This window comes from Tursiops truncatus, chromosome 3 (assembly GCF_011762595.2).
Source record: "Tursiops truncatus isolate mTurTru1 chromosome 3, mTurTru1.mat.Y, whole genome shotgun sequence".
Classification (NCBI taxonomy): Eukaryota; Metazoa; Chordata; class Mammalia; order Artiodactyla; family Delphinidae; genus Tursiops; species Tursiops truncatus.
In genome coordinates this window covers 30,004,161-30,028,558 of record NC_047036.1, presented here as the reverse complement: position 1 = coordinate 30,028,558, position 24,398 = coordinate 30,004,161, and the positions used below count along the sequence as shown (strand labels likewise).

The 24,398-nt window shown below is 40.3% G+C and overlaps 1 long non-coding RNA gene and 1 pseudogene across 1 annotated transcript in view; one reads left to right on the top strand and one right to left on the bottom strand.

Annotated features, from left to right (window-relative positions):
- The first annotated feature begins 546 nt into the window (after positions 1 to 546).
- The window catches only part of LOC109549135 (uncharacterized), a 75,510-nt gene continuing 51,658 nt past the window's right edge, over positions 547 to 24,398 (top strand). The window contains exon 1 of the long non-coding RNA XR_012330519.1: positions 547 to 712. This is a non-coding gene — a long non-coding RNA (uncharacterized lncRNA). The remainder of the gene's footprint in view (positions 713 to 24,398) is intronic.
- Positions 4,756 to 5,861, bottom strand: LOC101332012 (uncharacterized; annotated as a pseudogene).

Sequence of the window (24,398 nt, the reverse complement as noted above, 5' to 3'; positions counted from 1 at the left end):
CACCAGGAAAGTCTCGGTACCAGAAAATACTTCTTTAAAAGGCAGGTGTTACTAGAGAATGGACTTGAGGATATGGGGAGGGGGAAGGGTAAGCTGTGGCAAAGTGAGAGAGAGGCATGGACATATATACACTACCAAATGTAAAGTAGATAGCGAGTGGGAAGCTGCTGCAAAGCACAGGGAGATCAGCTCGGTGCTTTGAGATGACCTAGAATGGTGGGATAGAGAGTGTGGAAGGGAGGCTCAAGAGGGAGGTGATATGGGGATATATGTATACATAGAGTGGATTCACTTTGTTGTACAGCAGAAACTAATACAACATTGTAAAGCAATTATACTCCAATAAAGATGTATTAAAAAATAAAAGGCAGGTGTCTTATGCATTTTAAAATTAAATGTTTTAAAATAAGAAAATTTTGTTTAAAAATTGGTCCTACTGGACCCTTTAACCATAACAGGTGCTGTACTAATATTTACTGTTTTGCATTTCATTGCTGTCAAGATCTGTCTTTTAAGTTCTGCCACTTTTCTTTTTTACACATCTGATGTCGCTTCTGACATCACCATGAGATGAACCTGCTCCATAAGCCCAGTGGCCCCAGAAGGTAGATGAGAGACATATGGAGCAGAGCTGCCTCATTTGAGCTGCCCAACCACAAGCCCAGCCAAGATCAGCCAACCACAAGCTCATGAGCTATAAATACCTCTTGATGTAAGTAAGGCTAATGAAGATTTGTGGTCATGTTAAGTGTTGTTGTTGTAGTCATAGTTAATTGGTATGACAGTAATGGTAGATTATTATTGAACTCAGTAGTTCCAATAACATTTTGGTTCCCTCTTTTGTAATTGTGACAAATGTAATAGCTTCCCTAGTGGATCAGTTTATGGTGTTCTGGGAATCATTCTGGAAGCTCAGTATAGAGTTTGCTGCTTCAGTACTTCAAACAATTTTTATCTAATTCCCTTTCTGCTTGAAATAACTATACAACCTCACATCCATTAGCATGGCTACTATAGAAAAACAAAACAGAAATAACAAGTGTTGGTAAGGATATGGAGATACGATAACATTTTCACGCTGTTTTGGGGAATGTAAAATGGTACAGCTGCTATGGAAAACAGTATGGTAGGTCCTCAAATAATTAAAAATAGAATTATCATGTTAGCCAGCAATTCCACTTCTGCATATGTACCCAAAAGAATTGAAAGCAGGGACTTGAAGAGAGACTTGTATACCCATATTTATAGCATTATGCACAATAGCCAAGGGGTGGAAGCAATCGAAGTGTCCATCAACAGACAAATGGATAAACAAACTGTGGTATATACAGACACTGGAATATTATTCAGACTTAAAAAGGAAGAAAATTCTGACACATGCTACAACATGGATGAACCTCGAGGATATTACATTGAGTGAAATACTACATGATTCAATTTATGTGAGGTACCTAAGGTAATCAAATTCAAAGAGATAAAAAATAGAATGGTGATTCCCAGGAACTGGAAAGAGGGAGTTTGGGGTATTATTGCTTAATGGGTACAGAGTGTCAGTTTTGCAAAATGAAAAGAGTTCTGGAGATGGATGGTGATGGTGGTTATACGACAATGTAAATGTACTTAATACCACTGAACTGTACACTTAAAAATGGTTAAAGACATAGAAAACAAACTATGGTTACCAAAGAGGAAAGGGGTAGGGAGGGATCAATTAGGAGCTTGGGATGAATAGATACACATTACTTTATATAAAATAGTTAAACAACAAGGTCCTACTACATAGCACAGAGAGCTATATTCACTATCTTGTAATAACCTGTAATGGAAAAGAATCTGAAAAAGAATGTATATTTATACATACATATATATATGACTGAATCACTTTGTTATACACCAGAAACTAACACAACGTCGTAAATCAACTCTACTTACATTTTTAAAATTTATTTATTTATTTTTGGCTGTGTTGGGTCTTCGCTGCTGCGCACAGGCTTTTCTTTAGTTGCGGTGAGCGGGGGTCACTCCTCGTTCTGGTGTGCGGACCTCTCACTGCGCTGGCCTCTCTTGTTGTGGAGCACAGGCTCCAGACACGCGGGCTTCAGTAGTTGTGGCTCATGGGCTCTAGAGTGCAGGCTCGGTAGTTGTGGCACACAGGCTCAGTTCCTCCGTGACATGTGGGATCTTCCCGGACCAGGGCTTGAACCCATGTCCCTTGCATTGGCAGGTGGATTGCTAACCACTGCACCACCAGGGAAGTCCCAACTCTACTTAATTTTTTAAAAAAATGGTTAAGACGGTAAATTTTACGTTGTATGTCTCTTACCACAATTAAAAATAATTTTAAAATGAAAAAAATAACTAGAGAGATTTCCTTGTCTGTACTAAAACCTGAATGATTCACCAGATGAGAGCAGAGACCTCTGGGAAGGACCATACGAATCATTCACAATAATTCCCAAACTGGGCCTCTGCATTTGATGTCATTCATGACATTCCACATGCCCCCACCCAGTAGAGGGAGCCTAATTAAGGTTGAGGAGGGGACCCTCTTTCTGATCATGAAGGGGTGTTTCTTCCTAATCTGAGTGAAGAATAGAAAGTAGAGAATTCAGTCTTACAGTGTCTCATATCTGCAGAGTTGTTTTCCTTATTAGGATCCTCTTTGGTGGCTGATACAGACGGGTTATCCCACCTAGTAGCTCACTGGGATGACTGTCCACTCAGATGAGGGCATTATAAGTACCACATAATGAGACCCGGCAACTCATGGAGCCTTCCTGGTGGGGCTCCATGTTCTATGTGAGGCCACGCATACCTGCCTCGACTCTTCTGAGGAGAAGAGCAATGCCATCTCTTCAGCTTTCCTCCAAATCACTGAGATGTGGGATTTGAGTTGCAGAGATGCATTATGAAGCCTGATAATGGACCAGGCTTCAGTCCCAGTGATTTCCAGTGGAAAAAAATCAGGAAGTCCTAGTGTGATAAACTGAGATGGGCGTGTGGCAGGTTGTGGGAGCAAAGAACAAATTCAGGAAAAGCAAAGTGAAAGGGTGGAAGACAGTTGCTAGAAGAGGAAGCATGGGACCTAGCTTTCAATTTTACTGAGTGCTAGTGCTGGTTACACAATGTGTGATGAGTCAGCCTGGGTTAAAGGCACAGTTGGAGATAAACCTTAGATTACCTTGATTTTTGTACAAGAAAATTATCTTACTAAAATTGGTAAATATTTTGGCCCTGAACCTTACGCCTTTAACCTTCTGCATTAAAACTGAACAGATTAAAAGGAAAAAGTCACTGCAGGTGAAGGTTGGCGTGAGGAGTTACTCTGGACTGTGCCTCCCACTCTCCCTATCAAACTTTGTTCTCCCTGGCTCCTGTTTTGTGATTCCACACCCACATTATCCTTGCATCACCCAGAGGACTGACCACTCTGGCCCTAACCTTGAAGAACTCAATTTAGTTGAGGAGACAGCCATATAAACAGATTCAAATAGTAGATAGCAAGTGCTGAAACAGGGACATAACTCAAGTGCTATGGAAACAGAAGACAAAGCAGCTAATTCCACCTGGGGCTATTGGAGATGCAAGAACACAAAGGCTCTGAAAGATGAAGAGGGGATATCCAAGCCAAGAGGTTAGGCAAGGACATTTCAGGAAGAAGGACCACAGGTCTTCTCTATCTAGTTGTGATTCTTGGGATCTTCATTTTTAGGCAAGTAAAGAGTCTGGGCTGGTTGTGAACTTGGAGACTCACCATGTGTTCCTTGACAGCTACTGGGGAAAGAGAGTCCATTTGGAAAGTTAGTGTTTTGGAAAAAATTTTTTTAAAAAGTTAACTCCTCTTTGAGAAACCATCTCTGATATATAACTTCTAAAAAGATAGGCATTTGCTTCTTGTGAGTTGAGAACTTTAATGGATGAGGTACATCATCTGAAATTAATAGCCACAGGAAATATTAGGATCAGATCACAGGTACAAAGTCAACTTGATGTATATATTGCTTTTCCTTTTTTTGGACTGGCTGTTTCATTTTGTTTTTTTTTTTAAAGGAAAAACAATTGAACCTCTGAATCATGTGATTTTTAACTTAAAAAAAAAAAACCCAAAAAGCAAAATCAAACAACCTCTAAACATGCTACTGTATGTTCCATAAACAAAGAAAGCAAAGTGGCCAAGTAGAGGTGTTTAGGACAAGATAGTACCTCAGCCTGGAGCAAGCAGGAATTGAAGTAATTAATGTTTTTGCAGACCAGTGACAGAGAGTCTCTTACTCAGGTTGCTAAAGGGAGAATGTCACAACAGAACTGACATCACTCCTTTCTACAAAGCAACAAGGCATCTTGAAAGCTCAACTTCTTGGTGAAGTTTTATGGTTGGTGGCAGGATTTAGTTCACGCATGTGAAAAGACAGCTCAGTCTGCGATGAAAACTCTTCAAAGGAAAACCTTCCCTCAACAGTCTTACTGAGAAACTTCAGCCAACACATAATCAGATTCACTTTTGGGATAAGCCTATCCCAAAATTTTGCAGTGGGAAGAGAGGTAGGTACAGTGACCCAGCCCACATTCACTGCTTCTTCCTTGACTGAATTAGACGGTAGTCGAAGAGAAGCTCTCCTACATTCATCTTCTAGGCCAGGAAAGATGAACAGAGGCAAAAGTGGGGTCTTGTCCTTCACAGATTAATTTTGGTTCTGGCAGACTGTGAGCCATAAGCGTCCTGTTCCCACTACATGCGCTCTGGGATCAGAGAAGTCAGCGCCCATGCTCATGTCTGTCAGTTAGATCTCCTTGGTTTAGTGACTCCTGTGGATCTATGGCAGTTGAGACAGAAACCTCACATGGGTGCCTCCATGACTGCATGGTCACCAAATGATGTGTCACATCAGGCACTGAAGACAGAGGACATGGGGATCCTTCAGTGAGCACCTCATCATCAACTCCTAGGATAGAATCGGTATTCGGTAGTTTCAAGGACTCTCCACCAAGGCTGGGCTGAGAATTCAGACACCAGGTTTTTACTGGTTACTGAAGGCTCTTCGAGCAAAGTACTGCCCATTAGTGGCTCATCAGTTTGTTCCTGCTCTTGACTCCCAGCTGCTCCCATCTGCAAGTGATGCTTTCTCACATGCACATTCCTGCTCCCACTCTGAGAGAAGGTCTTCCCACGGACTTAACACTGATGTGGCTTCTCTCCTGACTGAAACACCAAATGTTTTGGAAGACTAGAATACTCACCAAAGGAACTGCCGCATCCTTCGGCTTCACAAAGGAAAGGTTTCTCTCCTGTGTGGACGCGCAGGTGGTTCTTCAGGTTTCCAGCTGTAGTGAACTGCTTACCACAGTTAGACTCAGGACACATAAAGGGCTTCTCCCCATTGTGGGTCCTCATGTGCCCCTTCAGTCTCTGCAGCACATAGAAGCTTTTCCCACAATCTGCTGCAGGGCAGATAAAGGAGCGTCATTTCGATCAGTTGTTTTTTTTTTTTTTTTTTTTTTGCGGTACGCGGGCCTCTCACTGTTGTGGCCTCTCCTGTTGCGGAGCACAGGCTCCGGACACGAGGCTCAGCGGCCATGGCTCACGGGCCCAGCCACTCCGCGGCATGTGGGATCTTCCCGAACCGGGGCACGAACCCGTGTCTCCTGCATCAGCAGGTGGACTCTCAACCACTGCGCCACCACGGAAGCCCTCAATCAGTTTTGAGGTGGTACTTAAAGTGAGCTGGCCACACAAATGTCTGGTCACAGCCTTCAACTGTACACTTAGCTTCTTCTCCATTTGAGGAAGGGGCCCAGAATCTTGGAGTTGCCCATCATCAGAAGCAAGGAGGACATTTCTCCATTGTTGCTGGTTTGCGCATTCTTTGCCGGTTGTGCACGAGTAGCAGCAATCAAACTGTCATGGGCCAACTCCTGAACCCGGAGGATCCATGGAATGCTACTGTCTGTGCTCTCACTGGAGAAGAAATCATTCCCTGAATCCTTTGCCTCATCTTGTACAAACACGAAGTGTTCAGCTGAAGAGCCCAGACTCTTGGTAGGTTAAGAAGAATAAAAGAAGTGCTATCACTTGGCTATAGATCTTGCAACAAGCTAAGAGACTCTGGAGTGGACAAAGACTCCGGAGGCTTCTGTACAATCTGAGCCCTCGTCTCTTCTCTGTCTGGACCCACATTCACCTGAAGGCTTCTCAACACAGCTCAGTAAGGAACCTCCTTGGAGGAGTTAGTATATTTAGAGTATTATCTGGAAACATTAGCCGACTTCATTCTGAGGCCTCAGTCACTGGAAGGAGGGACAAGCAAGTAATGTCTTTAGCTTCTGATTCTACTAGTCCCTGTCCCAGTGGGATGGACGTATTCTGAACAAACTGTAACAGGAGGTCTGGTTTGAATCCTAACTCATCTGATAACATTGATTCAGCTTCCAAATCCTGTAGCTGTTCAGGGGACAGGTTAAAATTTTAATTCAGAGTCAATGAGACCTTCCTGTTACGCTCATATTCCTCTAGGAAGTGCTATTCTTTTCCTGTAAGATGCTGTGCTGGGTGGGTAATCAATTTAGCCTTTCTGTCCCGGGCAGCCGTCCGTCCATCAGTCGGTCTATTGCTTTCTTTTTTTAAATCGTTCCAATAAAATTTTTTTTATAAATTCAGGCAAGGGGCCTACCAGCCTAGTTTGCCAATTCTTAGTCTTAGGGAGCCCTGCACTATCTTTTTTTTTTTTTTTAAACATCTTTTTTGAAGTATAATTGCTTTACAATATTGTGTTAGTTTCTGCTGTATAACAAAGTGAATCAGTTATACATATATATGTCCCCATATCTCTTCCCTCTTGCGTCTCCCTCCCTCCCACCCTCCCTATCCCACCCCTCTAGGAGGTCACAAAGCACCGAGCTGATCTCCCTGTGCTATGCAGCTGCTTCCCAATAGCTATCTATTTTACATTTGGTAGTGTATATATATCCATGCCACTCTCCCACTTCGTCCCAGCTTACCCCTCCCCCTCCATGTCTCCTCAAGTCCATTCTCTATGGCTGCGTCTTTATTCCTGTCCTGCCCCTAGGTTCATCAGAACCTTTTTTTTAGATTCCATATATATGTCTTAGCATACGTTATTTATTTTTCGCTTTCTGACTTCACTTTGTATGACAGACTCTAGGTCCATCCACCTCACTACAAATAACTCAATTTCGTTTCTTTTTATGGTTGAGTAATATTCCGTTGTATATATGTGCCACATCTTCTTTATCCATTCATCTGTCAATGGATAGTTAGGTTGCTTCCATGTCCTGGCTACTGTAAATAGTGATGCAATGGACATTGTGGTACATGACTCTTTGAATTATGGTTGTCTCAGGGTATATGCCCAATAGTGGGATTGCTGGGTCATATGGTAGTTCTATTTTTAGTTTTTTAAGGAACCTCCATACAGTTCTCCATAGTGGCTGTATCAATTTACATTCCCACCAACAGTGCAAGAGGGTTCCCTTTTCTCCAAACGCTTTCCAGCATTTATTGTTTATAGATTTTTTGATGATGGCCATTCTGACCAGTGTGAGGTGATACCTCATTGTAGTTTTGACATGCATTTCTCTAATGATTAGTGTTGTTGAGCATCCTTTCATGTGTTTGTTGGCAATCTGTATATCTTCTTTGGGGAAATGTCTATTTAGGTCTTCTGCCCAGTTTTGGATTGGGTTGTTTGTTTTTGTGATTGAGCTACATGAGTTGCTTGTAAATTTTGGAGATTAATCCTTTGTCAGTTGCTTCGTTTGCAAATATTTTCTCCCATTCTGAGGGTTATCTTTTCGTCTTGCTCACAGTTTACTTTGCTGTGCAAAAGCTTTTAAATTTCATTAGGGGGCTTCCTTGGTGACGCAGTGGTTGAGAGACTGCCTGCCAATGCAGGGGACACGGGTTCGTGCCCTGGTCCGGGAAGATCCCACATGCCGTGGAGGGGCAGGACCCGTGAGCCATGGCCGCTGAGCCTGCTCGTCCAGAGCCTGTGCTCCACAACGGGAGAGGCCACAACAGTGAGAGGCCCACGTACCACAAAAAAAAAAAAAAAAAAAAATTCATTAGGTAACATTTGTTTATTTTTGTTTTTATTTCCATTTCTCTAGGAGGTGGGTCAAAAAGGATCTTGCTGTGATTTATATCATAGAGTGTTCTGCTTATGTTTTCCTCTAAGAGTTTGATAGTGTCTGGCCTTACATTTAGGTCTTTAGTCCATTTTTAGTTTATTTTTGTGTATGGTGTTACAGAGATTTCTAATTTCATTCTTTTACATGTAGCTGTCCAGTTTTCACACCACCACTTATTGAAGAGGCTGTCTTTTCTCCATTGTATAGTCTTGCCTCCTTTATCAAAGATAAGGTGACCATATGTGTGTGGGTCTATCTCTGGGCTTTCTATCCTGTTCCATTGATCTATCTTTCTGTTTTTGTGCCAGTACCATACTGTCTTGATTACTGTAGCTTTGTAGTATAGTCAGAAGTCTGGGAGCCTGATTCCTCCAGCTCTGTTTTTCTTTCTCAAGATTGCTTTGACTATTCGGGGTATTTTGTGTTTCCATACAAATTGTGAAATTTGTTGTTCTAGTTCTGTGAAAAATGCCATTGGTAGTTTGATAGGGATTGCACTGAATCTGTAGATTGCTTTGGGTAGTCATTTTCACAATGTTGATTCTTCCAATCCAAGAACATGGTATATCTCTCCATCTGTTTTTATCATCTTTCGTTTCTTTCATCAGTGTCTTACAGTCTTCTGCATACACGTCTTTTGTCTCCTTAGGTATGTTTATTCCTAGGTATTTTATACTTTTTGTTGCAATGGTAAATGGGAATGTTTCCTTAATTTCTCTTTCAGATTTTTCATCATTGGTGTGTATGAATGCAAGAGGTTTCTGTGCATTAATTTTGTAGCCTGCTACTTTACCAAATTCATTGATTAGCTCTAGTAGTTTTCTGGTAGCATCTTTAGGATTCTCTAGATTTGGTATCATGTCATCTGCAAACAGTGACAGCTTTACTTCTTCTTTTCCGATTTGGATTCCTTTTATTTCTTTTTCTTCTCTGATTGCTATGGCTAAAACTTCCAAAACTATGTTGAATAATAGTGGTGAGAGTGGACAACCTTGTCTTTTTCCTGATCTTAGAAGAAATGGTTTCAGTTTTTCACCATTGAGAACGATGTTGGTTGTGGGTTTGTCATATATAGCCTTTATTATGTTGAGGTAAGTTCCCTCTATGCCTACTTTCTGGAGGGTTTTTATCATAAATGGGTGTTGAATTTTGTCAAAAGCTTTTTCTGCATCTACTGAGATGATCATATGGTTTTTCTCCTTCAATTTGTTAATATGGTTTATCACATTGACTGATTTGCATATATTGAAGAATCCTTACATTCCTGGGATAAACGGCACTTGATCATTGTGTATGATCCTTTTAATGTGCTGTTGGATTCTGTTGGCTAGTATTTTGTTGAGGATTTTTGCATCTATGTTCATCAGTGATATTGGCCTGTAGTTTTCTTTTTTTGTGACATCTTTGTCTGGTTTTGGTATCAGGGTGATGGTGGCCTCGTAGAATGAGTTTGGGAGTGTTCCTCCCTCTGCTATATTTTGGAAGAGTTTGAGAAGGGTAGGTGTTAGCTCTTCTCTAAATGTTTTTTAGAGAAGAATTCGCCTATGAAGCCATCTGGTCCTGGGCTTTTGTTTGTTGGAAGATTTTTAATCACACTTTCAATTTCAGTGCTTGTGATTGGTCTGTTTATATTTTCTATTTCTTCCTGGTTGAGTCTCGGAATGTTGTGCTTTTCTAAGAATTCGTCCATTTCTTCCAGGTTGTCCATTTTATTGGCATATAGTTGCTTGTAGTAATCTCTCATGATCCTTTGTATTTCTGCAGTGTCAGTTGTTACCTCTCCTTTTTCATTTCAAATTCTGTTGATTTGAGTCTTCTCCCTTTCTTTCTTGATGAGTCTGGCTAGTGCTTTATCAACGTTGTTTATCTTCTGAAAGAACCAGCCTTTAGTTTTATTGATCTTAGCTATTGTTTCCTTCATTTCTTTTTCATTTATTTCTGATCTGATCTTTATGATTTCTTTCCTTCTGCTAACTTTGGGGTTTTATCGTTCTTCTTTGCCTAATTGCTTTAGGTGTAAGGTTCGGTTGTTTATTTGAGATTTTCCTTCTTTCTTGAGGTAAGATTGTATTGTTACAAACTTCCCTCTTAGAACTGCTTTTGCTGCATCCCATAGGTTTTGGGTCGTTGTGTTTTCATTGTCATTTGTTTCTAGGTATTTTTTGATTTCCTCTTTTATTTCTTCAGTGATATCTTGGTTATTTAGTAACGTATTGTTTAGCCTCCATGTGTTTGTATTTTTTACAGCTTTTTTCCCTGTAATTGATATCTAGTCTTATAGTGTTGTGGTCAGAAAAGATAATTAATACTTGATTTCAATTTTCTTAAATTTACCAAGGCTTGATTTGTGACCCAAGATATAATCTATCCTGGAGAATGTTCCATGAGCACTTGAGAAAAATGTGTATTCTGTTGTTTTGGGATGGAATGTCCTATAAATAACAATTAAGTCCATCTTGTTTAATGTGTCATTTAAAGCTTGTGTTTCCTTATTTATTTTCATTTTGGATGATCTGTCCATTGGTGAAAGTGGGGTGTTAAAGTCCCCTACTATGATTGTGTTACTGTCAATTTCCCCTTTTAGCTAACAGCCATAAGGCAAATGACTGTTAGCATTTGCCTTAGGTATTGAGGTGCTCCTATGTTGGGTGTAGATATATTTACCATTGTTATATCTTCTTCTTGGATTGATCCCTTGATCATTATGTAGTGTCCTTCTTTGTGTCTTGTAATAGTCTTTATTTTAAAGTCTATTTATCTGATATGAGAACTGCTACTCCAGCTTTCTTTTGTTTTTCATTTGCATGGAATATCTTTTTCCATTCCCTCACTTTCAGTCTGTGTGTGTCCCTAGGTCTGAAGTGGGTCTTTTGTAGACAGCATATATACAGGTCTTGTTTTTGTATCCATTCACCCACACTATGTCTTTTGGTTGGAGTATTTAATCCATTTACATTTAAAGTAATTGTTGATATGTCTGTTCCTATTACCATTTTCTTAATTGTTTTGGATTTGTTTTTGTAGGTCTTTTCCTTCTCTTGTGTTTCCTGCCTAGAGAAGTTCCATTAGCATTTGTTGTAAAGCTGGTTTGGTGTTGCTGAATTCTCTTAATTTTTGCTTGTTTGTAAAGGTTTTAATTTCTCTGTCGAATTTAAATGAGATCCTTGCTGGGTAGAGTAGTCTTGGTTGTAAGTTTTTCCCTTTCATCACTTTAAACATGTCCTGCCACTCCCTTCTGGCTTGCAGAGTTTCTGCTGAAAGATCAGCTGTTAACCTTATGGGGATTCCCTTTTATGTTATTTGTTGCTTTTCCCTTGCTGCTTTTAATGTTTTTTCTCTGTATTTAATTTTTGATAGTTTGATTAATATGTGTCTTGGCATGTTTCTTCTTGGGTTTATCCTGTATGGGACTCTCTGCACTTCCTGGACTTGATTATTTCCTTTCCCATGTTAGGGAAGTTTTCCACTATAATCTCTTCAAATATTTTCTCAGACCCTTTCTTTTTCTCTTCTTCTTCTGGGACCCCTGTAATTCAAATGTTGGTGCGTTTACTGTTGTCCCAGAGGTCTCTGAGACTGTCCTCAATTCTTTTCATTCCTTTTTCTTTATTCTGCTCTGAGGTATTTATTTCCACTATTTTATCTTCCAGGTCACTTATCCTTTCTTCTGCCTCAGTTGTTCTGCTATTGATTCCTTCTAGAGAATTTTAAATTTCATTTATTGTGTTGTTTATCATTGTTTGTTTGCTCTTTAGTTCTTCTAAGTCCTTGTGAAATGTTTCTTATATTTTGTCCATTCTATTTCCAAGATTTTGGATCATCTTTACTATCATTACTCTGAATTCTTTTTCAGGTAGACTGCCTATTTCCTCTTCATTTGTTTTGTCTGGTGGGTTTTTACCTTGCTCCTTCATCTGCTGTGTATTTCTGCATCTTCTCATTTTGCTTAACTTACTCTGTTTGGGATCTCCTTTTCGCAGGCTGCAGGTTCATAGTTCCCATTGTTTTTGGTGTCTGCCCCCAGTTGATATGGTTGGTTCAGTGGCTTGTGTAGGCTTCCTGGTGGAGGGGACTGGTGCCTGTGTTCTGGTGGGTGGGGCTGAATCTTGTCTTTCTGGTGGGCAGGCTGCATCCAGTGGTGTGTTTTGGGGTGTCTGTGAACTTAGTATGATTGTAGGCAGCCTCTCTGCTAAGGTGGGGTTGTGTTCCTGTCTTGGTAGTTGTTTGGCCTGGGGCATCCAGCACTGGAGCTTGCTGGCCATTGGGTGGAGCTGGGTCTTAACTTGAGACGGAGATCTCTGGAAGAGCTCTCGCCGACTGATATTATGTGGAACTGGGAGGTCTCTGGTGGTCCAATGTCCTGAACTCGGCTCTCCTACCTCAGAGGCTCAGACCTGACACCAGTCCAGAGCACCAAGACCCTGTCAGCCACACGGCTTGTAGCTCTCAAGCCTTTTCTTCAAGGCTCTGTCCTGAGGGTGCCAGGTGGGGATGGTCCAGGCCTCCCCATTTTCCCATGGATGCTCTTAGAGGTGATGTATGGCTGCCCTAGAATCCTTGAGCTTTATTTTCTTCTCTGACGTGGTTAAATTACTGAACCCACTTCACGGTATCCACAGCAGGAGCACCACCTGGGAAGTGGGTGTGCTCAGACTACCAGTTGTTTCATCACTTCTGGTCTGATTGCTTTTAGATTAAAGGAACAAAATACCCAGAGTTCAAATTTCCAAAGCAATTATCAAACAACTTTGGGCAAGGTATAAATTCATGCCAGGATTTTTCATCCAAAAATCCACTGATTTTTTAATGAAATCTTTCATCTTTTAAAGTGTCATAAAATGAAGATTTTGGAGAGTTTTGAGTAAGGAATGATGATGTTACTTTTGTTGCAGGGCTGAACAAATATTGGAGACGCTTTTCATTTTTTGATGGAAAAGTTTTAAAAATTTAGGTATATTTTTCATTGCAATTATGGGGTTAATGTGAAAAAAATTTTTCACTTGAATATTTGTATTTGTAACAGATTCGATATTTGAGGGAGATTAGATACTGTGAAGGAAAATGCTAATAATGAGTATGTAAATCTCCCCAGTTCTACCATTTACTAGGAGTCAGTGGGTTAAATTCTGGGTTACCATAAATGGTAAGGTCCTTTTTGGCCTCAAACTCTGCTCTCTTCTCCTTCTTCATCCATCTTTCTATTGCCAGTGGTGGGAAATTATTTTATCTCTTGGGAGTTATGTTGAAAAAGTAATATATTAGTTAGGGAACAGATTAGGTTGCTGTAAAAAGAGGACCCCAAATATAGTAGCTTAAGCAAGACAGACTGTGTCTTTCTCGCATGGAATTCTGGGGAGGCATTCTAGTGACAGTATGACTGCTCCATAGTGTCAGGAGCCCTATCTTGTTATTCGGACAAGATCAACACTCAGGTTCTATCTCTCATTTGAAAATGCTGTTTCAGCTACAACCAGTGATCAATTTGTTGTAACACTAATGAAGATTCAACTTCAGGATCCTTTACTTGCATGGGTCTTTTCTACACGTCATGTAATGTTGGAGGAGCAGCAGGCTTTTCTGAGATACGACTGTAGGGGTACTTTTAGTGCCATAGACCCTTTTGGCCCTTTGGTGAAGTCTATAGACCCCTTCTCAGAATAATATATTTTTAAAAATATTTATTTATTTATTTGGCTGCACCGGGTCTTAGTTGCAGCACACGGGATCTTCTTTGCAACCTGCAGGACCTTTAGTTGCGGCATACGGGATCTAGCTCCCTGACCAGGGAGCTATTTGCTCCCATATAATGCAAGAGATTTCTTGACTCTCTTTCAGCTCTGAGACCACGTTTTCCCTCTGAATTTTCATGTGGAGCTGGGGGGTTTTGTTCTCCATTTTCTCTTCTTTAACTTGAGGAAATGTGGCCTGTAGTGTGACTGTGTGTGGGAGGAGGTGGTGTCTGTGTTATAGCACCTAGGTTTTGCTGAGAACCAAGTTTCACTCCACCTCTTTTGGATATGTGTACCGTTCCAATGGAGCAGACTATGTACAGCACTGAAGGCTTCATTTGTTAACTGGCTAAAGAAAACCAGCCTCGCTATTCACTTTCCTTGTTTTATCCTCTTCTTTTCCAGTTTCCATAGCTCCTTACTAAAAAGAATGATTATAAAAAAAGAAGAGGAAGACAAGGGTGGTTGCTCAGTTTGCTTTCCTCTGGACTTGAGATAAGTGAGAATTCTCAGGATTCATTAAAATGTCTGGATAGTGGAGGTGGTGTTAGGAGGTGATCCAGTTGCTCCTTTGCTCAGCTCCTGAATCTCCTGTTTCTTTCTTTGGACACCTGTTACTGAGGTCTGTAGCATTAGCTTAAACACCTTTTCTAGTTTGGTGGTTGCTAGTAAGTTTTTTGATCATTCTATTAGGTGAAGTAAGATAGAATTTCTTTGAAGAAGTTTCAGTCTCCCATCTTATCCCAGGAGTCTGAGCCTCAGTTTTCTGAGTAATAAAATGGACCTATGTATATCTAATTCAAAGAGTTGCTATGATGATAAGATGGATTGATGTTTGTCAAATGTCTAGTACAGTATTTAGCCTGAAGAATGTAGGTGGTAGTAGATGGAATGCATTTAATTTAAATAAAATGAATTATTTGTCAAGTATACCCATAAAGCTGGAAAAAATAAATAAAATGAATAACTATAGTAGTATCTTTATATATATTATAAAATATATACATTATTTACAAATCTCCTCCTCAAGATATGTTCAAATTTCTAATACTTAAAAATACTACTTTTTAATACTATTTTAAAAGTAATACTTTTATTACTAACAAAGAACACATCATCAATTCAAACATTCAAAGTAAGTGTCATGCTTAGGCCATTAATTTAAGATTGGCCTCTAATTTATTTCCTAAATTGTCATCTTTTTAAGTGAGTTGGGAGAATCAGGAGAAATCACAGTCATCTAGGAAACATGTCAATACATCTGCAACCAATTCTTGATTATCCACATGGGGATTTTCTGCATGTTCAATTATCAGTTCCTTCCAGATGATGTCTAGAAAACAAGAAAAGATCATGCTTTAGTATTATGCAGATTAATGGGTTTTTCTTCATATTAGTGAAATTTAGGCCAGATGGTGATTCCCAAGCAAACCCTCCTACTTAGGAGAGTCTCAAACAGACGATCTCTTTCCATACTAACCCCATGTTAGAAATCTGTGCTGTCTCTTCCACGCACCTTTTGGAAGAATGACACATTTGTGTTTATTAAATGGAAAGTTAAAGGAGATAGGGAAAGCCTTATAGAACTACTTGGTCAAAGAATCAAATACATGTGTTTGATAAAAATAAAAAATATAAATTTAAAGAGTCACAGGTGAACTTTTCCCTCCATGCTTTCTCTCTCCCTTGTTTTTCCCTTGTATGATTGTAAATTCCTTTGGAGGGAGGAATTCAGTCTTATGCATCTTTTTATTCTTCTTTCTGCTCCATCACCTAGCACAGTGACTAACATTTAGTAGATGTGTAAATATTTTTTGAAGAAATCGACATGTGTATTTAATGTGTGAGCTGAATAAACACTCCAATCTGAATCACAGACATCCTTTATTGAGCTTGTCAGATCCAAAAACATATTTTTTTATTTTTCTGAGGAGCTATACATGTAATTAGAGGACTGTACTATGAGCCATTGTCTAGTACTACCAGAGAAATTGCTGTCACAACTGTTCTTGGAGACTAGACTATGTCTAACCTTCCTTACAATTAGGGTCAAGGGTATCATTTTGCCACATCCTACCAGGAAGACTAGATTCTGGAAGCCATTTGGAGAGGACATTGTGGAGGCAGTCGCCATATCTTCCCCAGGTATTGATAGTATCCATAGTATGATTATTAGAGATTCCTCATATTTCATAGCTGTGCCCTGACGATAGCCTTTTGTCAAAAAGTAAATGACTCTTTTTGTTATTGGGGTGTATGTGGGTGTGTATTAAACAATACATTTGACCAATAACGTTACAGCTAAATAGTCAAGAAAATGTTATGACTCATGCTTCCTTGGGCGTTCCCTGTTTTGGTTGATGGGTGGCTTACCTAAGTCAAGGCTATTGCATTCTCCAAAATTAACAGGTGTGTACCTACATACAGGTGTGTTTTAATATACCTCCTTTCACAATTGGTAGCATTATTTACTTAGAATCAAAGGGTATCTAAGTGCTGAAAAGGTTTTGACTTCCCAGTCTCCATACCTTTGCTTATCCTCATCCTTCTACAGTGAATACCATCTGTTGTCTCCATGTATCTGTTGAGGTCACTTCTATCCTTTAAACCCCATGTCAAATGCACTCATATCTCACAGAGTGCTTTTCATTATAGCACCATTTAGCTTAGCTTTTTTTTTTTTTTTTGCGATACGCGGGCCTCTCACTGTTGTAGCCTCTCCTGTTGCGGAGCACAGGCTCCGGACGCGCAGGTTCAGCGGCCATGGCTCACGGGCCCAGCCGCTCCGCGGCATGTGGGATCTTCGCGGACCGGGGCACAAACCCGTGTCCCCTGCATCGGCAGGCGGACTCGCAACCACTGCGCCACCAGAGAAGCCCCTTTATCTTAGCTTTTAACATGAAAACTACATATATGCATCTCAAGCAAAGAAGATTCAAGAACAGCGATAGGAAGCCAACCAGGTACAGGGAGACCAGCATGAAGTACTTTGAAAAGACAAATCAGTAATAAGAATGTAATGATACCTGTGCTGGGAATATATCTTTAGAATTCAGCATCCCTACTTCATTTGTTATTATCTTTCATGTTCTAGTATTTTCCATTTATTAGGTAGGTTGGGGTGGGGATGTGGGCTGTATCTTGTGGTACCTTGCACATGAATCTTGAAAATTGTTATGGGCTCACACACTTAGGACATAAAAGAAAACCCGTCAGGTCAAGTGAAATGAGCTGGAAGATTTTTAATTAACTTTGAAATGATTGCCAGCCAGGCTGATACTATTTTTCTTCAGGTGACAGATCTCCCTCTCATTAGCTACATTAATTCATTAATTAATACAAGGAAATTTAGTGGGCACTTATTCTACACCAATAACTATGCTTGTTTCTGGACACTGTGTGAAGTGCTATATTACCTTTACTGACATGGGGACCTGTGGAAAGAATTATGGAACATACATAGCATTTAAATTTTTTAAAATTTTAAAGTCATGGTTTGGGACATTAAAACAAATATGAATACTTAATGCAGTCTCTCCATTTTTGTGACATAACTATAGTTTCATTAGGAACTTTTCTTTTGCTTTGTCAAAATAATTCTGAAATATCTTGCCAAGTTTACTGTTGCATGAGGGTGGTCTCTGTTCATAAAAGGGAGGGCATGCTTTTTTTCAGGGTACCCCTTTAAAAATAATTTTACTGCTTCTTTAAAAATTATGTAATAAATTGAAATTATTCTTATTTGTTCTGATTCACTTCTTCAATGAATTCAGTAAGATAATTCAAGCCCTTTTTACTCCCTTACCCTGACACTTTTAAAGTGACCTACCTATATTTTAATAACTTGTGGGGATTCCTGTCATGAAACAATTGTAGAATTTTATTTTTCACTCATAAAAAAGGTAGGTCTGTTGTCACTGGTAATAGTGACTATGGGGACAGATCTTATCTTTACATTAGCTTGAGTAAGGAGAGGCAAATTGACCTTCATGAAAACTTGCCTTTGAAGGAGAAAAATTAGGATGATAAAAGAAAGAATAAATAAATGTGACCAGTTGCCAAAAGGGAAGAGATAATCTTATTTGGGGTTATTGGAATTGTTACTAATGATGAGAAGTATTTTGCAAGTGTTACATATTATATGCAAACTGCATAAAATTTATACAAAATAATACAGTTTCACATCTGTAGAAGATTATGTGGCAGCTTAAAATATGTCCACAAATTCTTTGACACTCCTCCCTTCAAAGAGTGGAGCCTAAATTCCCTCTCCTTGAGTGTGGGCTGTACTTAAAGATTCACTTCTAACAAATAGAATAAAGCAGAAGTGATAGCCCACAACTTAGGAGACAAAGTCATAAAAGGCACTGCAGCTTCCTCTTTGGTTTCTCCCTTGGACTGCTTTCTTTGGGGGGATTTGCTGGTTGCTAAATCTTTAGGACACCCATGCAGCCCTATGAAGAGACCCATGCAGTGAGGAAGTGAAGCCTCCTGCTAAGAGTAAGTGGAAACTGAGGATTCCTGTCAGCAGCTTGTCAGTGAGCCACCTTGGAAGTGGATCCTCCCACCCCAGATGATTGCAGTCCTGTCTGATATCTTAATTGCAACCACAGAAGAGGCTTTGAGCCAGAAACACTAAGTGAATCTGCTCCTAAAGTCCTGCCCCACAGAAACTGTGAGATAATAAATATTTATTATTATAAGCCACTTAATTTGGGGGAAGGGGCAATTTGTTACACAGCAATTGATAACTAATGCAAATTCCTATAGGAGGATTCTTTTTCAAGAAACGGAACTAATTCCAGCTGTTTTAAGCTAAAAGAGGTATAATATAAGTTGTTGAGAGGACTAGAGGAATGATATTTAGGCCATATTTGCAGAATAATACCACTATTTTCACCTATAAGGGGAGCTGCTACCATTGCCACTATTAGGAAAGTGAAAAATTGAGAAGCTCCCCCTGAAACTGCTGACTTCAGTGAGCTCTGCTAAATGAATCAGGAAGCCTCTGCCACTATTGCCACTGCTACAATACCCACAAAGTTTCCTACATGGATAGGGGAATGTGACTGCAGAAAAATGAACAAACAAACAAACATTATGTATATCCATAGCTTCAACCAAAGTATCAAAAAAAAAAACCCAACAAGTCTCTGCTACGCTTTTGCCTTCCAAGTCACATGAAAATATATCTGGTTGGCAAAAATATAACACAAAACAAGAACCAAAGAAAAACTCGTCTTCAGGATCCCAGCTGTTAGGGAATCTGAGAAATGTTGTTCATAGGTTTCTAGCCTCTGCAGTACAGGAAGGCATACTTATTGGGTGCCGGATTGTTTGTATTTCTAGAAATATTCCTGAGCTTTGTTCTTCAACATAGGTAAGTTACTTAACACATTTAGATTCTTTAGAGTCTTGCTTTTAGGATTTGTTAAGCTAGGGTCAGTCTAGGGCTAATTATTTCCCACTATTGAGGCAAGAACCTTCACAGTATTCTACCCAATGCCCTGTGGATTATGAGGTTTTCCAGTCTGGTTGGTGAGCACTGTTTCAAACCCTATGCAGGCACTAGGCACTCCTCTCTCTTGCCTAAGGCATTTTCCTCACACACATGAGATGTGCTGAATACTAAAGGAGTAGCCTCTGTAGATCTCTGGGGTTCTTTTATATGTGCAGCTCTCTCCTATCTGGTATTCTGTCATGTGAACTCTGTCACCTTAGTCTCCCTGAGCCCTCAGTTCCTTCTTCTTAACTCAGAGACTCCATCCAACTCTACCTGGGTTTCTCCTCCCTGCACCACAGCCTAGAAACTCTCTCAAGCCAGTAAGCTAGGGCAATCATAGGGTTTACCTCATGTGTTTCTTGTTTCTCAGCGATCACTATCCTTTATTGCCTCATGTCCAGTGTCTTCAAGACTGTTTTTTCAAACACCGTGTCCTTTTGTTGTTGTTACAGATGTGAGCGTAAATAGGGTCCCTATTATTCCATCTTGGCCTCTTATTGATTTTTTGATCAGAGTATATATCCCACCCTGTAGGAAAGCATTCAACCTAATTCAGTGTTATTTCCCAGGTGACACCGTAAGCAAGTCTTCAATAAGTCATTCTATTGTTCTATAAGACTGATTGCTTCTGGGTGATGGGGTACGTGGTAAGATCAGTGATTGCCATAGGTATCGATTTATCGCATACCTTATTTTTCTGCACATTTTAGTTCTTTGGTCAGTAGTTTCGTGAACAAGACATTTAGTAAGTGTGGTAGAAATATGACAGGGAGGAAAGATAATCTGTATCCAGAATACATCTCTATGCCATTAGGACAGTCTCTGCTTCCCTATGATGGAAGGTTTCCCATGTAGTCAGCTTGCCTCCAGGTACTAGTTTATGGTACTACATTGTGGGTTCATTGCTGGGTTTTGCCATTGGCAATGCTTAGCAGTGGGTACCAAGCAGATCAACATTGGTGAGACAGAGTTCACCCCTCCCAGCTTGGCTACCTGTTCATAAGCCCATTGGACAAGTACAGGTTGGCTGGAGAAAAAATCTGACTAATATCCCCAAACAGTTGTACCTGTCCACCAGATTTTTGAGAACCTCATCTTCAGTGGTTGACTTTTGGCTAGCCTTCATAAGGGCACATATAATTTTACACTTTGGGCCAAGTCTGAGAGGTTATCTATCTGTTATCTATTGCCGTGTAACAAATCATCCCAAACTTAATGGCTGAAGGCATTTATTTTGCTCATGAATCTGCTGTTTAGGCAGGTCTCACAGGAATAGCACATCTCTTTTCTACTTAGTGTCACTTGCAGTGACTTGAAGGCTGGGAGTAGGATTATTCCAAAGGCCTGCTCACTCACATACCTGGAGGTTGATGCTGCTGTAGGCTGGGTCTTCAGCTGGGGCTGAGACTGGAACATCTGTCTACATGTGGCTTTTCCATTTGGCTGCTTGGCTTCCTCACAGCATGGTCACTGAGTTGCAAAGGTGAGCATCCCAAGAGGACTAGAAGCAAGCTGTATTGCCTTTTATGATAGGCTTAGAAGTCATATGACATTGCTTCTGCCATGACCTGCCCAGACTCAGAGAAAGGAAACATAGACCTCATCTCTCTATGGAGGGGTGTCAATGTCACACTGTAAGGAGCACATGTAATATGGGACACATTGGCATGGCCATCTTTGGAAAATAAAATTCTACCCCACCATCACGTACCTCTTCCCCAGAATTCCTCATCTCTAATTTTTCATTCTTGTTCCTTCCAAGACCCTAACCATCTAGGCAAATTCATAACCCTTGCCCGTTAATTGATATTGATTTGTACTTTGGGGCATCTCCATTTCCAAGCAGAGGATAAACACATGTACTTCTCAAAGTTCTCTGCACTGAAAGAATGTATCTGCCTCACTACCCTTCATAGTTCACCTGCATGGCACTGTGATGCTGAGACATTCCACTTACAGAAGGTGCCAACAGAGTATGCAGAATAATTTTAAAAACCTTGCTTTAAATTTGTTATTCCTCAGGCAATTGTCATAACTGATTAGATGAGAAGGATGTGGCAGTGCATCAAGACTAGGAATATTAAGAATGTAAACCATATGTTTGTGAAAAATGCTGGTGTCTTCAGGACCTGCTTGGGCCTAATCTTTTTCCTAGAGGATGGAGTGCAGCTGCATACAAATTTAGGGTTTGCTGGATCAGGAGACACCTCAGCTCATGACAGGAACGTCAGGTTGCATAGTCACTTGAAATCCAGTGGTTAGATAGTGTGGTAGGCTAAATAATGGTCCCTCAATACATCCACCTCCTAATCTCTGGAACCTGGGCATGTTACCTTCTGTGGCAAAAGGGACTTTGTGTATGCGGTTAAGAATCTTGAGATGGGGAGATTACCCTAGTTTATGTGAGTGGACCCAGTGTAATCACAACATTTTTTATAAGAAGAATGTAAGAGGAGTCAGAGTCAGAGGAAAGGACAGTGGGATGATGGAAGCAGAGACTGGAGTGATGCTCTTTGAAGAAGGACAAAGGGGCCAGAAACCTAGGGCCCGAAACCAACTGCCACAGCCACCAGAAGCCAAGAAAAAAGCAAGGGAATGGATTCTCCTCTCAGAGCTTCCAGGAGGAACCAGTCCTTCTGCCACTACTTTGACTTTAGCCCAGGGAAATTGATTTCAGACTTCTGACCTCCAGAACCGTAAGAGAATAAATTTTCACTGTTTTAAGCCGTTGTATTAGTTTCCCGTGGCTACTCTAACGAATTACCACAAACTTGGCGGCTTAAAACAACACAGATTTATTCTCTCACAGCTCTGGAGGCCAGAAGTCTCCAGTCAGTATCACTGGGCTACGGTCAAGGTGTTGGCAGGGCCACCCGCCCTCTGGAGGCTATAGGGGGTATCCATCCCTTGCCTCTTCTGCTTCGGGGGCTGCGGGCATTTTTCAAGTGGGTGGTCTCATCACTCCAATCTCTGCTTTCATCTTCACGTTGTCTTCTCCTCTGCGGGTGTCATCTCCTCTTTATCAAATCTCCCTCTACCTCTGTCTCCTGAGGACATGTGTGAGTGCATTTAGGGCCCCCCCAAATAATCCAGGATAATCAACCCATCTCGAGATCTTTAACTTCATCACATGTGCAAAGACCCTCTTTCCTTATAAGGTAACATTCACAGATTCCAGAATTAGGACTTGCTCTTTGGGTGGCCACGACTGCCCCTACTATAACCACTAAATTTGTGTTAATTTGTTACAGTGGCAACTAATACAGGTAGGTATTAAGTCTCTACTAGGGCACAAGCAAGCCAAAAGCCGTTTCTCAGAAGGAAAATTGTTAGTTTTCAGGAGGGCATGGCTTTCCTATGAAACTCTGGGAGCCTGGGCAGTAATTCTTGGAATGCAGCTTTTCAGATCTGCCACAGACATTTCAAACTCTATTGGATATGTTGTTGGAAGGGACTCATGTTAGCCTAGACCAGCTGGAGAGCTACTCTTTCTCTCTGCTCCATTCAAAGCAGGCTGCCTTGAGGGTCATTTAGCGAATGGATGGGAACCATGCACTTAAACGTGGTATATGTTGCCTCCAAATCCTGGGAGGCCTATTAAGCATTGTGCCTCTTCCTTGGTGGGAAGTGGTGCAAAGTACACCACCTTTTCTTTCACTTTTTGGAGGAAACATTCTGGCATGTTCCAGTCTGGGCTCCCAGAAACTTCACTGAAGTAGCTGGTCCCTGGATTTATCTGCCACATGTGTGCCTTACTAAGGCATTCCAGTCCTATTAACCATTTGTTACATATTCTTTCAAACCCCTTTATTTTCATTTATATATACATAGATATTGCACACTTAATTTACTTCTCACCCAGCTGCTCTCTGTCTTTTTCTCACTATAAAATATACAGTGGTGGGATTGGGATAATCAGTTCTGACATCTACACTCTCGACTCCCACCCACAGAGTCCCTGGTGAATTGAATGAAAGAGAGATATTCTGGAATGAGAGTATACAATATGAGAACAGGCATCCTTTTTCAAGTTCAGTCAAACCAGATGCAAAAAGAATTTGTTATTAGGCGTGATGGGTGTGGTTTTTCTTTTTTGTGTAGATTGGGGAATTTGCAGGTGGGTCTGACTACTAGATTCTTCTATTTCTGAACCAGATGTGCTCACAAATAGAAGTGGCACACATTTACTGCATGTATGTTTGCATGAATAAATTCCTCTCTCATTAAAAGCCGAGGATTGGAATAATCGGTAACCTCTTTCTTCATCTGACAGGCACAAATAGGTGTTGTATTTATCCTTCAATGTATAATTTCCAGAAGAACTTTTTTTTTCACTTCTATTCTGGTTTTATTTATATGTCTCCAAGCCTGGTTATTTACAAAACTATCCGTATATGAATTTAGATGCTTCTGAAACCTTAGTTCAATTGTTTTTGAAACAACTGAAAAAAAAAAGAATATTCAATAAAACCTTTACATCTTGTAAGGAAAAAAAATCTAGTTTAGATAAAATTGAAACACATGTCCGCAGATTTTCTTTTAATGCAGGAAAAAAATAATCATAGGGTTCAATGGAGATTCTTAGAAACTGGGTCCTTAAAGGATATAGGGGAAAACATTTCATTTTGTAGATTGCACACGTGAGGTCCATAGGAGTCAAGAGAGTTGGGACTAGAATTCCAAGGTGCTTTTCTGTGCCTCTCCAAGGAATCAGAGAATTAATACAAAATCCTTGATAGTAATGAAATCTTAAAATCAAAGAAAGATTTGTACAATGAAATATCACCCAGCCATAAAAAAAAATGGAGTACTGATGCATGTGTGACATACGTGGATGGACCTTGAAATCATTATGTTAAGTGAAAGAATCCAGACACAAAAGACCACACAGTGTATGATCCCATTTATATGAAATGTCCAGAGTAAGCAGACCTATAGAGACAGGAAGTAGATTAGTGGCCGCCAAGGCTGGAGGAGGAAATGAGGGGAGGTGAGTACGAGTGGGAATGGAGCTCCTTTCA